The following is a 12,077-nucleotide window of genomic DNA, read 5'->3' as shown; positions in this document are numbered from 1 at the left end:
GAGAGGCACAATTTTTAAATTTTTCAAGAAATATTTAATTCCACAGGTAAAACACTTTTATCTTTAAAGATACGTGTGTATACATCGAACAACTGAACATTATGATTATTATTCTTTATCCTTTTAAAGTGCCATTCTGGGGAATGAGCACATGGACTTCCTAAATTATTTTCCTTATCAACACAGCTAGCCCTGACTTGTTCTTCAACATCACAGTAATTTAACAACTGAGCTGGCAGCAAGAGATTGGCCAGAGCTACAATGAAAGTGAGACCCAAAGACTTTTTAGTGAGAGCTAAAATGTTGTTTTTGGGTCTCATACTGATTTTGCAGCAGCCATTCATAGAATCCCAACAGGATTACTGTGACCAATACAGCAATTTTCTATTTTTATTCACTATCAGAACCTTCTACAAACTAAATGGGACTTTCCAATAAAAAGCCAACAATGTAATCTTTCACTAATGGCTCATCCAACAACTATGTGTGTTAATCAGAATGTGGCAAAGTTCTTCTTTATCTTAAGTGATCATTATTGTTGTAACAAGTCTAAAACAAGCATAGAGTAATTGTGGAGGAGGCAAATCCAAGATCTTCTGTGGTCAAGACTTACTCCTTTTTCCACATATCCAGTGTAATCTTGTTTGTTTGGTTTTTCCAATTGATGTATACAACATTAAGTCCACAAAGCAGGTATTTCGTAATATTGGTATGTTGTCCACAATGCATTGTTGAAAGAGACCCTGAAAACCAAGCTAAGTGTAAAGGCATCTGCTGTGATCATGTCTTGGCACACTGAATTGCTTCTAAGTAGAAAAACTACTCAGAATCTCTTAAAACACAGTGAGTTCAAATAAACAGTCTAGAAAGCAATGCTGATTCCAGAATAAATAGCTACCTACAAGTGTATGCATGTATGCTGTCCCCAAATATGTTTGGTGAATCCTTAGACATGTTTTCCCACAGCTTTCAGTTTGAAGATTACGTAGGCCTTATAAAAAGGCTGAGTCATTGGACTTTATATGTTACATTAGCTTTCTATTACTGCATAACCAATTACAGATACCAAAAGTCCGTGTTACACGACTTTGCTTTTATGAAAGACTTACATTAGTACCTGTTTGGGCTAACCAAAAGAAATCCAAAAAGGATTTCTGCTTTTATGGAAAAAGAAAAATCAGAAAATTAAAAGGAGCATTCAGAGTTTGTTCTGCAGTGGGCTATTGCAGGATCAAGGCTCCTGGAGTGACAAGAGAGGCCTTGCCAAGCTCCTCCCCTAGGAACCACACTCAACAACTCAGCATCAAGACTTCATAGCTTTGAATTGGTCTGGGAACATTTGTGCTTTATCTCAACTGATTTTAGGAATTCATTAGGAAAATCTGTCCTAAGGTATCAGAAAAACCTGCATGCTAAAGGTGTCAGAGAGGTTATTTTTTACGTCTGGAAATGCTCAACAATGTTTCCATTACTTCTTTGCTTGATGTCATTTCAGTGTACCAGAGTTCTTACAAAAATGCCCTATTTTAAGATAACTGTAAAACCCAGATGACAAAATTAAGTAACTTAAAACAGAAGACATTTATAGCCAATTCTCATTATTTGTAGTAGGTGTGTTCTATAAAATTGCTGTAAAAATGGAATAATTGAACACTGAGCCATTGCTTCTAGGGAGAAGAGGAGCTTAGGCTCCTCCGAGCTTCTGGTCACAAACTTCAACAACCAATCAATACATAACTTTGTTTTATGTGTGTTATTGCTTAAAAGCACCTTATTCCTGATATATATGGTTGATTCGTTAAACTAAACTCATGGCCAACAGCACTATAACTCATGCCAGAACAAAGCTTATCTAAAACTTGTATTTTCTCCATAATGGATATCATAGTCTTCTCATGTGCAAAAACACTAGAAAGCCCTTCAACATCAGGCTCGGGGCCATTTTAAACAGTGAAGTCACCACCAAAAAGCACAAAAATGCAGAAAATAGAGCACCAAATAGACCATGAGAAAGACGCTTGTTTATAATATGAGAGCTGCTGCAGGATGGCCGAGCTCAGCTGGGGACAAGGACATGGACATTGGGTCACTCAAATTTTTCACAGCTGTTTGCATGTCTTTAAATGACTATAAACATATCATGAGTATTGATTTTGGGGTTACAAATGTAGTTTAGCAAGTAGGCAAATCTGCAAATACAGAATCTGTGAATAATGATAGATTATATTTTTGCAGTCTCTGAAAGACAGGAATCTGGGAGCAGCTTAGCTAATTCATATTCATTCCACAGAATTGAGTTTATGATACTTCCCCTTAGAAGACTTTCTTAATTAAGACTAAGTTAAGTCACTCCCTTTTATGTTCTTTTTGCCTATTTTTATCACATTGCTTATAAAAGTAAACCATAATGTCATAGTAACTTGTCTTTCTCAATACTCAGTTGTAAGCTCCTTTTGGGCTGAAACTATGTCTTATTCATCATTATGTTTCCGGTATCTTACACAAGAGTTGCCCTAAGGGGCAATAATTCCTAAATGGCTCAATAAATTAATTAATTTCCTTTTACCTAATAGTGAAAGTAATGTCAACATGAACATACCAAAATACCTCTCAATTGCAAAGAAATAGTGTATATTTAAATTTTAGTTATTAATGAAATTAATACTATGCTTCAAGTATTAGCTCTGAAGACTAATTTACATCAGGAAATTTAAAAATATAGTACAAGTATTAATGGATTGAGATAGCTGGAAAAGAGGAAAGCTGGTAATATAGCAAAAGATCATTGTTAATTTAAAATTAGTCAAATGTGGGGCTGCTAAAAAATTTACTCAAGTTACTGTCAAATTCTGGATGGCTTCTACCCTCATTGAAAGCTAACAAGTTAGCCTGGTATATTTCATGGAGATAGAACACAAATTAACAACAGCAGGAATGAAAGGGAAGAAGTAATTAGAAATACTAAAATTATTAAAATGATTATAAGAGAATGTTTTTAGCAACTTTATGCCAATAAATTTGATAACTCAGATGAAATGGACAATTTCATCTTACACAAAAAGAAACAGAAAATGCAAGAGACCCATACCTATTAAGGAAATTAATATCAAATTTTTCCCACGAAGAGCTGTAGACTCAGCTTCACTGTTGAATTCTACCATGCATTTAAGAAAGAAATAATGTATATCATACACAAAATTTCAGAAATTAGTAAAAGAGAGAACATTTTCTAATCCATTTTATAAAATCAGAATAAGCTTATGGCTAAATTATTACAAGAAAAAATACAGGTCAATATCGTTATTAAACACAGATGACAAAATCTATAACAAATTATTAATGAATCCAATCCATACATACACTAAAAGGATAATATGTTAGGGCCAAATACAATTTATCTAAGAAATTTAGGTTAGTGTATCATTCAAAAATCAATGTAACCAATCTATTATCAAGAATAAAAGAGGAAAGGAGGCCACATGTCTTTCTCAAGAGAAGTAAAAATCTTTGGCAAAATTCTATACCCATTCATTATTTAAAAACAAACAAAAAAAATCCTACTCAAACTAAGAATAGAAGAAAACTTCCTTAATCCAAGAAAGGGCATTTATGAAAAGCCTAATACTAACATCACATTTAATAATAAAATATTAAGTGCTTTTCCTCAAAGATAGGAAAAAGGTTGAGATATTGGAGTGGTGAGAAGTCTCACCACTTCTGTTCAGCACTGTGCTGAATGTCTTAGCCAGTGCAATAAAGGAAAAATGTTTAATAATAAATAAAAGACATAAAAACTAGAATTAAGTAAAACTGTCATTATTTGAAAATTTCATGATTGTGTACATGTGAAACTATAAAGTCCACAAAAAATGACTAGAATAGAGCAATTGATCAAGCTCACAGGATTCAAAATAAATATATAAAAATGATTTGTATTCCTATATACTGGCAAAAACAATACCATTAAACTAATGCAAAAAGTATTACAATGAAAACAAGTGAAAGGTATATATAACCTGTATACTGAAAAATAGAAAACACTGTTTAAAGAAATTAATGATGACCTTAAAGTATAAATTTACCATTTTATGAATTGGAAGATTCAATATTTTAGAGATCTTCATTCATTCTCTCTAAACTGCCCTACAGATTCAATAGGATTTCTAGTAGAAATTGGTTAGAAGATATTAAAATTTGTATGGAAATGTAAAGAATCTAGAAAATTTTCCTGAAAAAAAAAATGAAAGAGTTGAAGGAATTATACAAACTGATTTCAAACCTTACAATAACTGGGATAGTGTCATTATCAGTGTAAGATCCATGTGTAGAACAAAGTCCAAAAACAGACTCAATTGCTGAATAAATTGGGAAATTAAAGGGGTTTTTCTTTCTTACAAATGTTGATGAAAATACCTCTGTGAAATATGATCATTTGTGATCGGGAAATATAAATTAAAATGAAAAACATAGATATCTGTTCTCATCTACTAGAATAGCAAATAAACAAGATATACTAAAAACAGCACAGAACGTGGAAGAGTTGAAACTCTCACTTGGTGCTGTTGAGAGTGTAAAATGGAAAACACTTTAGAGAACTGTTTGCTAGTTTATTAAAATTAAGCATACATCTACTCTACAGCCCAGCAATCCCATTCTTTGATATTAACATAAAATAAAATATGTAGCTGCAAGAAGGTTTGTATAAGAATATCACAGTTTTGCTCATAATAGCCAAAACCAGGAAACAATCTGCAAGCCTGACTATAGAAGAATGGACAAACTGAGATAGTTTCAGAAATGGAATGCTACTCAGCAATGTAAAAGAATGAGCTACCAATACACACAACTTTCCCAAAACTTTTTTGTTAAAATAAAAAGCCCAGACACCGAAGAATGCATTCAGCATAATACCGTTTATACACAGTATGAAGATTAACAAAACCAGTTGATGATAATAAAATTCATTAAATCATTGCCTAGAGGATAGTTGAAATCAACTAGAAAAGGACAGGAGGAAATTTTCTGAGGTAATGAAAATGTTTCAGATACTGTTTTGTGCTGTGATTGTACCAGTGTATGAAATAGTCAAACATGTGAAATTGAATATTTAACATTTGTGCATTTTATTGCATGCCAGTTATGAATCAATCTTAAAAACATTGAATTCACTTTATCCAGGAACCTGATTTTACTCTACTGTTTTCTTTTGTGTTAAATGGGAGCACAAATAGTTGCATCAGCCAAAAACCTAGGAATTTTCTTTGAACCTATCCTCTACAGGTCATCAAATCTTCTTGGATCTCTCTTATAAATACTTCTCAAATCCATCTACAACTTTCAATCAGACTGCCAGCATCTTTCCCCAAATTATCATCACAATGCATTTTGACTAACTGGTCTCTATGCCTCCACTGTTGCCTTGTAATATATACACTTGATACAATTTATATGGGGCAATATCTCATAAGTACAAATGTATTGAAACACTTAAGATTTCCACATTGATCTTATAAAAAATAACAAATACTTCATACTGTACCTATTTCCTACAAAGTCGTACGTAGCTAGAGATTGTTTGTTTCTAATACTCCTATGAAGAACAAGCAATTACCTAGTCTCACAGATGTATAACAAAAAACAATACTAACAATTTATGGACTCTGAAAATTTTGTCAGGAATTGTACTAGGTGGTTATATACATAATCTCTAATTTCATCAACCTCCAATGAAGAAATAGAAGTTTAGATAAGTCAGTAACTTCCAGAAGATTAAGTTTATGTGTAGTGAACCTGGAATTTAAATTCAGGTTTGTCTGGCTCCAAAGTCTGTCTGCTGAATTTCAATGATATTACTGGGAATTGTGCTCATAGATCTTTGGCTGCATATAGCTGTGATTTCAATGGCTGAGTATGATAATTACAGGAGTTGTAATAGCTGCATCGATACCAACTATTTTTCTGATAATTCTTAGCGATCAGCTCCAAATAAATAACATTTGCATGGGAACTGCACAATAATGGGGTCTCCATGTGTACCAATTCATGTGTTCTCTTTTGTAAATCATCATAACAATAGAAGTAATAGAGGAAATTTGCCAAAAAGCAGCTGAGTCTACATAATTTATTAGAAGACCACAAAGGTGTATCTTCTAAATTTAAGAAAGTATAAAACTCATTCTAATGGTCAATTTCTGGGAAAACAATGGGATTGGAAGTCCTTGAAATATTTGCAAAATCCTAAATGAGAATGTAGCCTTTTGGATCATTGGCAGACATACTTATGTGATTGTTCAATTCCATATACTCTGCAACAGCATTTAACCTCTGCTACAAGAGAAATAGAAAATAGACCACGGAAACAGAAATATACTGATACTCATACTAGAACTTGAAATACATTTGGAAAGATATGGCTGAGGAAAAAGCAATCACCACTGAACACTAAAAGTGTAAAGGATATTTCTATTTTTTCTTGAGTTTTTAATTTTTATTCCAATATAATTAACATACACTGTTGTATTAGTTTCAGGTGTAAAACATAGTGATTCAACAATTATGTACATTACTTAGTGCTCATCATAAGTGTACTCCTAATCCCTTTTTAACCTCTTTAACCCATTCCCACCTACCACCTACCTCTGGTAGCCATCAGCTTGTTCTCTATAGTTAAGTCTGTTTCTTGGTTTGTCTCCCTCTTTTTTATCCCCCTTTGTTCATTTTTCTTTTTTCTTAAATTCCACATATAAGTAAAATCATACAGCATTTGTTGTTCTCTAGCTGACATATTTCACTTTGCATTATATTCTCTAGCCGATCCATGTCATTGCAAATGGCAAAACTTCATTCTTTTTATGGCTGAGTAATAGTCCATCCCATATTCATATATATATGATATATATTATATATGTCATATATATCATATCATATATGTGATATATCATATATATGACATATATATATCACATCACATCTCCTTTATCCATTTATCTATCAATAGACACTTGTTAAGCCGCTGCCTTCGGCTCAGGTCATGATCTCAGAGTCCTGGGATCGAGTCCCGCATCCCTGATCTCGAGTCTCAGCGGAGAGCCTGCTTCCCTCTCTCTCTCTCTACCTGCCTCTCCATCAACTTGTGATTTCTCTCTGTCAAATAAATAAATAAATAAAATCTTTAAAAAAAAGAAAAAGGCGCCTGGGTGGCTCAGTGGGTTAATAGACACTTGTGTGCTTCTGTAATTTGGCTATTAAAGTAATCCTGCAACAAACTTAAGGATGCATATACTCTTTCAAATTAGTGTTTTTGTATTCTCTGTAAATACTCCTAGTGCAATTGCTGCATCATAGGGTATTTCTTTTAAATTTTTTAAGGAACCTCCATACTGTTTTCCACAGTGACTGCACCAATTTCCATTCCCACCAACAGTGCACAAGAGTTCATTTTTCTCCACATCCTTGCCTACATTTGCTTTTTGTGTTTTGTATTTTAGTCATTCTCACAGGTGTGAGGTGATAGCTCATTGTGGTTATGATTTGTATTTCTCTGATGAGATCTGTATATCTTTGGAGAAATTTCAATTTTTTTGTGTTTTGGAAGTTAAGTCATATAAATTCTTTATATATTTTGGATGCTAACCCCTTACCAGATAGGTCATTTGCAAATATCCTTTAATAGGTTGTCTTTTGGTTTTGTTGATTGTTTCCTTCATTGTTCAGAAGATTTATATAGATAGATAGATAGATAGATACACATGTATGTATTATACATATATATAGATATATGTATGTATGTGTATGTGTGTGTGTGTGTGTGTATATATATATACACATATATATATATATATTCCCAAAAGATTAGTTTTGTTTTTACTTCCTTGTCTCAGGAGATATATCAAGAAAAATATTGGTATGGTAGATGTAAGAGGAATTACTGCCTGTGCTGTCTTCTAGGATGGATTTTTATGGTTTTGCATCTAACATTTAGGTCTTTAATTCATTTTGGGTTTCTTTTGCATATGATATAAGACAATAGTACTTTCCCAACACCATATGTTGAAAAGACTTTTTCCCATTGCACATTCTTGCCTCTTTTGTTGAAGATTAATTGACCATATAATCATAGGTTTGCTTCTGGGCTTTCTATCTTGTTGCATTGATCTATGTGTCCATTTTTGTGCCAGTACCATACTGTTTTGATCACTACAGCTTTGTAGTATAGCCTGAAATCTGTAACTGTAATATGTCCCACTTTGTTTGTCTTTTTCAAGATTATTTTGGCTATTCAGGGTTTTTTGTGGTTCCATACAAATTTTAAGAGTATTTGTTCTAGTTCTGTGAAAAATGCTATTGGTAATTTGTTAGGGATTGCATTAGATCTGTAGAATACTGAAAATGTACAGAAATTTTAGAAGTATTTTCTTTTCCAATTCATGAGGATGGAATCTTTCTATTTGTGCCTTCTCAAGTTTTTTTCATCAGTGCTTTATAGTTTTCAAAGTAAGGTCTTTCACCTCCTTAATGAAGGTTATTCCTCAGTATTTTATCATTTTTACTATAGCAGTAAAGGTATTGCTTTCTTAATTTCTCTTTCTTTTGCTTCATTATTAGTGTATAGAAAGGCAATGGATTTCTGTACATTGGTTTTTTTATCCCATGACCTTACTGAATTCATTCATCAGTTCTAAGAGTTTCTTGGTGGAGTTTTTTGAGTTTTCTATGTCATCTGCAAATAGTGAAAGTTTTGCTTCTAAATAACATTTCTATTTTTTTTTTAGAATGTGCCAAAAGTAAGAAATTTTATTTATAATAATATTCAAACACATCTCAGTAATTCAGGGTTGGGGGCTCACTTCTTTTTCTCATTTATGCTTTAATATAAATCCTGTACAAAGTGACAGTGTAAGAAGGAAGAAGGTTGATATGCATTGACTTAGGCTGAGTTGTTGCATTTCATGTCATAGCCAAGAGAAAAAAATAAAGCAGAAGACACTGAGGTGTACAGGATACTGTCAAGAAAGTGATGACTTAGAGGGGTCATGTACAAACCTTGGAGAGAAATTTAAAATGTAATGTATGGGGTGCCTGGGTGGCTCAGTTGGTTAAGTGGCTACCTTCAGCTCAGGTCATGATTCTGGGGTCCTGGGATCAAGCCCCACATCAGGCTCCCTGCTTGGTGGGAAGCGTGCTTCTCTCTCTCCCTCTGCCTACAGCTCCCCCGACTTGTGCCCTTTCCCTCTCTCTCTCTCTCTCTCTGTCTCTGTCAAATAAATAAATAAATTTTTTAAAAAAGTGTAATGTATGTAAAAATATATCAGTTGATACAATCTCACTTTGGCAGACATATAGCCTATAATAACCATGCATTTCTCCAGGTCCTGAATAGTAGATATTTTGGAGGATACAATCACAATGAATCAACAGGTATCAACTACCACTTAGCTCCTAACTAAATTCTTATTTTTATGTAAAATAAGCTGCGCTATTAGAGTCTCATTGTGATTATCAGTAAAAGTACTCTTCAACGGGTTTTGTGACAGAAATGGAGAAATATAAACTTTTTTTTCCAGAAATCTGTAATGTAAGTAAATATTATACTTTTGCTCCAATCTAAGGGTCTATTTTAGACTAAAAAAAAAAAGATCAGAATTCACCAATCACATTGCAGTATGGAAATATATTTCGTTAACAGAATGTAAATATGTCTTATATTTGCACTAAAGATGTTCTGATGAAGCTAGAGTCAGCTTCTCTATAAGGTGGAAGTGTGCTAGTATAAGCAAATATCATTCAGATTGAATAACTCATTCTCCAATTTGTAACAAAAGGCTCATACACAGAGTCAAAAGTTTTAATCAGAGTTGAACTATATGGTCTGTTATGAACCGAATGTTTATATCCCCCTAAATTCATATGTTGAAGTCCTAACCCCCAATGTGGCTATATTTAGAGACAGGGCTTCTAAAGAAATAATTTAAGTTAAATGAGTGCATAAAGGTAAATCCCTGATTCCATAGAATTTGTGTCCTTATACCAAGAGACACCAGAATTCACTCACACTCTCTTTCTCTTCCTCCCTTTGTCTTTCTGTCTCTGTCTCTCCCCCAACCTTCCTTGCACACCAAGGAAAGACCATATGAGAATATAGCAAGAGGAAGCTGTCCTCAAGCCAGTACACCTTCACCAGACATCAAATTTGCTGGCACCCGGATCTTGGACATCCCAGTCTCCAGAGGTGAGAAAATAAATTTCTATTCTTTTAACCAACCAGTATGTATTTTATGATAGCAACCCTAACTGACTAATACATGGTTGCTTCTATTTCAAGGTGCCATAGCATTACATATGCAAAGAAACATACATATCTTTTCTCTAAGAAAAGCCACAAGAAATTGCTTAGTGATGTTAAGTCTTTGAAAAGTATTTGTTTATTATTTATACTTAGTCAAGGTAATTATGAATATAAGAGCTTCCTTAAAAGAATTTCAAATAATTGCAATTGAGCATAAAAGCATCACCTCAAAATAAATGCCTGCATATGTAATCTTCCTGAATTTAATAGACAGAATGCATCATTTCACTATATCAACATGTTTTCCATTGGTAAATATTTTCTCTTCATCATGCATAACTACTTGGTACTAATGAAGTCTAAGGGACTGGCATGAAAGCCTAAACATATCTACATCTAAGTAAAGCTATTGGTAAAAACCAGTTTATTTTTTCAAGGAAGGCACCACCTTCTGGCAACAACCAGAAGAAGTATTGATAATTCATTATCGTTATATACGAATCTGAGAAGTACCCTGTAATTATGAAATAGTTATCCATAAGAACCTCAGCAAACTACACAAAGTATATTTCACTTGAATAACAAGAATTTTTTTTAATTAAAGTACCTCTGGGACACTTAAAGTAGAGGTATGTTTGAAATGAACTGAGTTGATTTGAATTAAGTTCAATATCTTTATTTCTTCCCATAAAAATGTAGTGACAGCAAGTTATTTACCAAATATGATAATTATGTAGTACTTGTCACCTAATAAATACTCCCCAAAACCAAACATTTATGTTTTTTAAGTATTTTTTTATTTTAACATAATACATTTTCAAAACCAGGAAGTTGAAGTTGGTACACTACTATTAACTTAGGTACAGATCACATTTGGACTTGATCAGTTTTTATAACAAGCACAGATTTTTATATAGCTTTATTAAAGTATAACTGATACACAAAAACCTGCACATATTTAATGCATGCACAGTGATGAGTTTGGACATAGATCTGCACCAGTGATACCGTCACAAAAATATGGAACGCGTCACGAGTGTGCATGTCATCCTTCTGTAGGGGTCATGCTGATCTTCTCTTTAGCTTTCCAATGTTAGTGTATGTGCTGCGGAAGCAAGCATGATAAACCAAATATTTAGAATTAGAGGTGCTGAGTGGAACTAGGTTACACAAAGAAGCCTCCAATACTCCTCTTTCAATTGGATCCAACGAAATATAATTAGGTGAAGACAAAGGGGTTTGTGTGTGTAGGATTTTCTCCAAATGGCACCCCTATATCCTTATTAAATGAATAAATTTCAAATAAAAAATTCACAGGGTTGACAAATAGAAGAAGGGTCTAAATGCATACCAGATAGCCAAGGAATTCTTTGCATAAAACTCCAGCAATTGGGTCACTCACTCGAACATATATAAGCCTGCATCTGCCACACAATCCCCCTAGAGAATAGGTTTTAAGTTACAGGATGCAGTACTGGCAACTTCTATGTCTACTGACAAACCTAATGGAACTAGCTATTAGTCTAATTCAAAGTGCAGTTATGACATGAAAAGCTATAGCTCATTGCCCAATTCCACCAAAACAAAAAAGGAAGAAATTCAAAGAAGAATGCCCAAACCTAGAATAAGCAGTTTCTGAAGTTACATGTCATTTTATTCTCCTTCATTTTTAATGTTTTAGCAGGTATTACTGAATACATCAAACTACCTCCCTGTAATTTAGTCTCTGATAAAACACTTTACCATCTGGCCAACTTCTTTCCAACACTTTCATCGGTTTTCCCAAACTGAT

General features: G+C 33.4%; 1 non-coding gene across 1 annotated transcript; it reads right to left on the bottom strand.

The window, feature by feature from the left end:
- Window positions 1–11,299: 11,299 nt before the first annotated feature.
- LOC123387500 lies at window positions 11,300–11,402 on the bottom strand. The gene has a single exon (XR_006601937.1). It is a non-coding gene; the product is annotated as a U6 spliceosomal RNA (small nuclear RNA).
- Window positions 11,403–12,077: the final 675 nt, after the last annotated feature.

This window comes from Mustela putorius, unplaced genomic scaffold (assembly GCF_011764305.1).
Source record: "Mustela putorius furo isolate JIRA1106 unplaced genomic scaffold, ASM1176430v1.1 tig00003853_pilon_pilon_pilon, whole genome shotgun sequence".
Lineage (NCBI taxonomy): Eukaryota > Metazoa > Chordata > Mammalia > Carnivora > Mustelidae > Mustela > Mustela putorius.
Note: the sequence above shows the minus strand (reverse complement) of the source record. Positions and strands in the feature narration are given on the sequence as shown.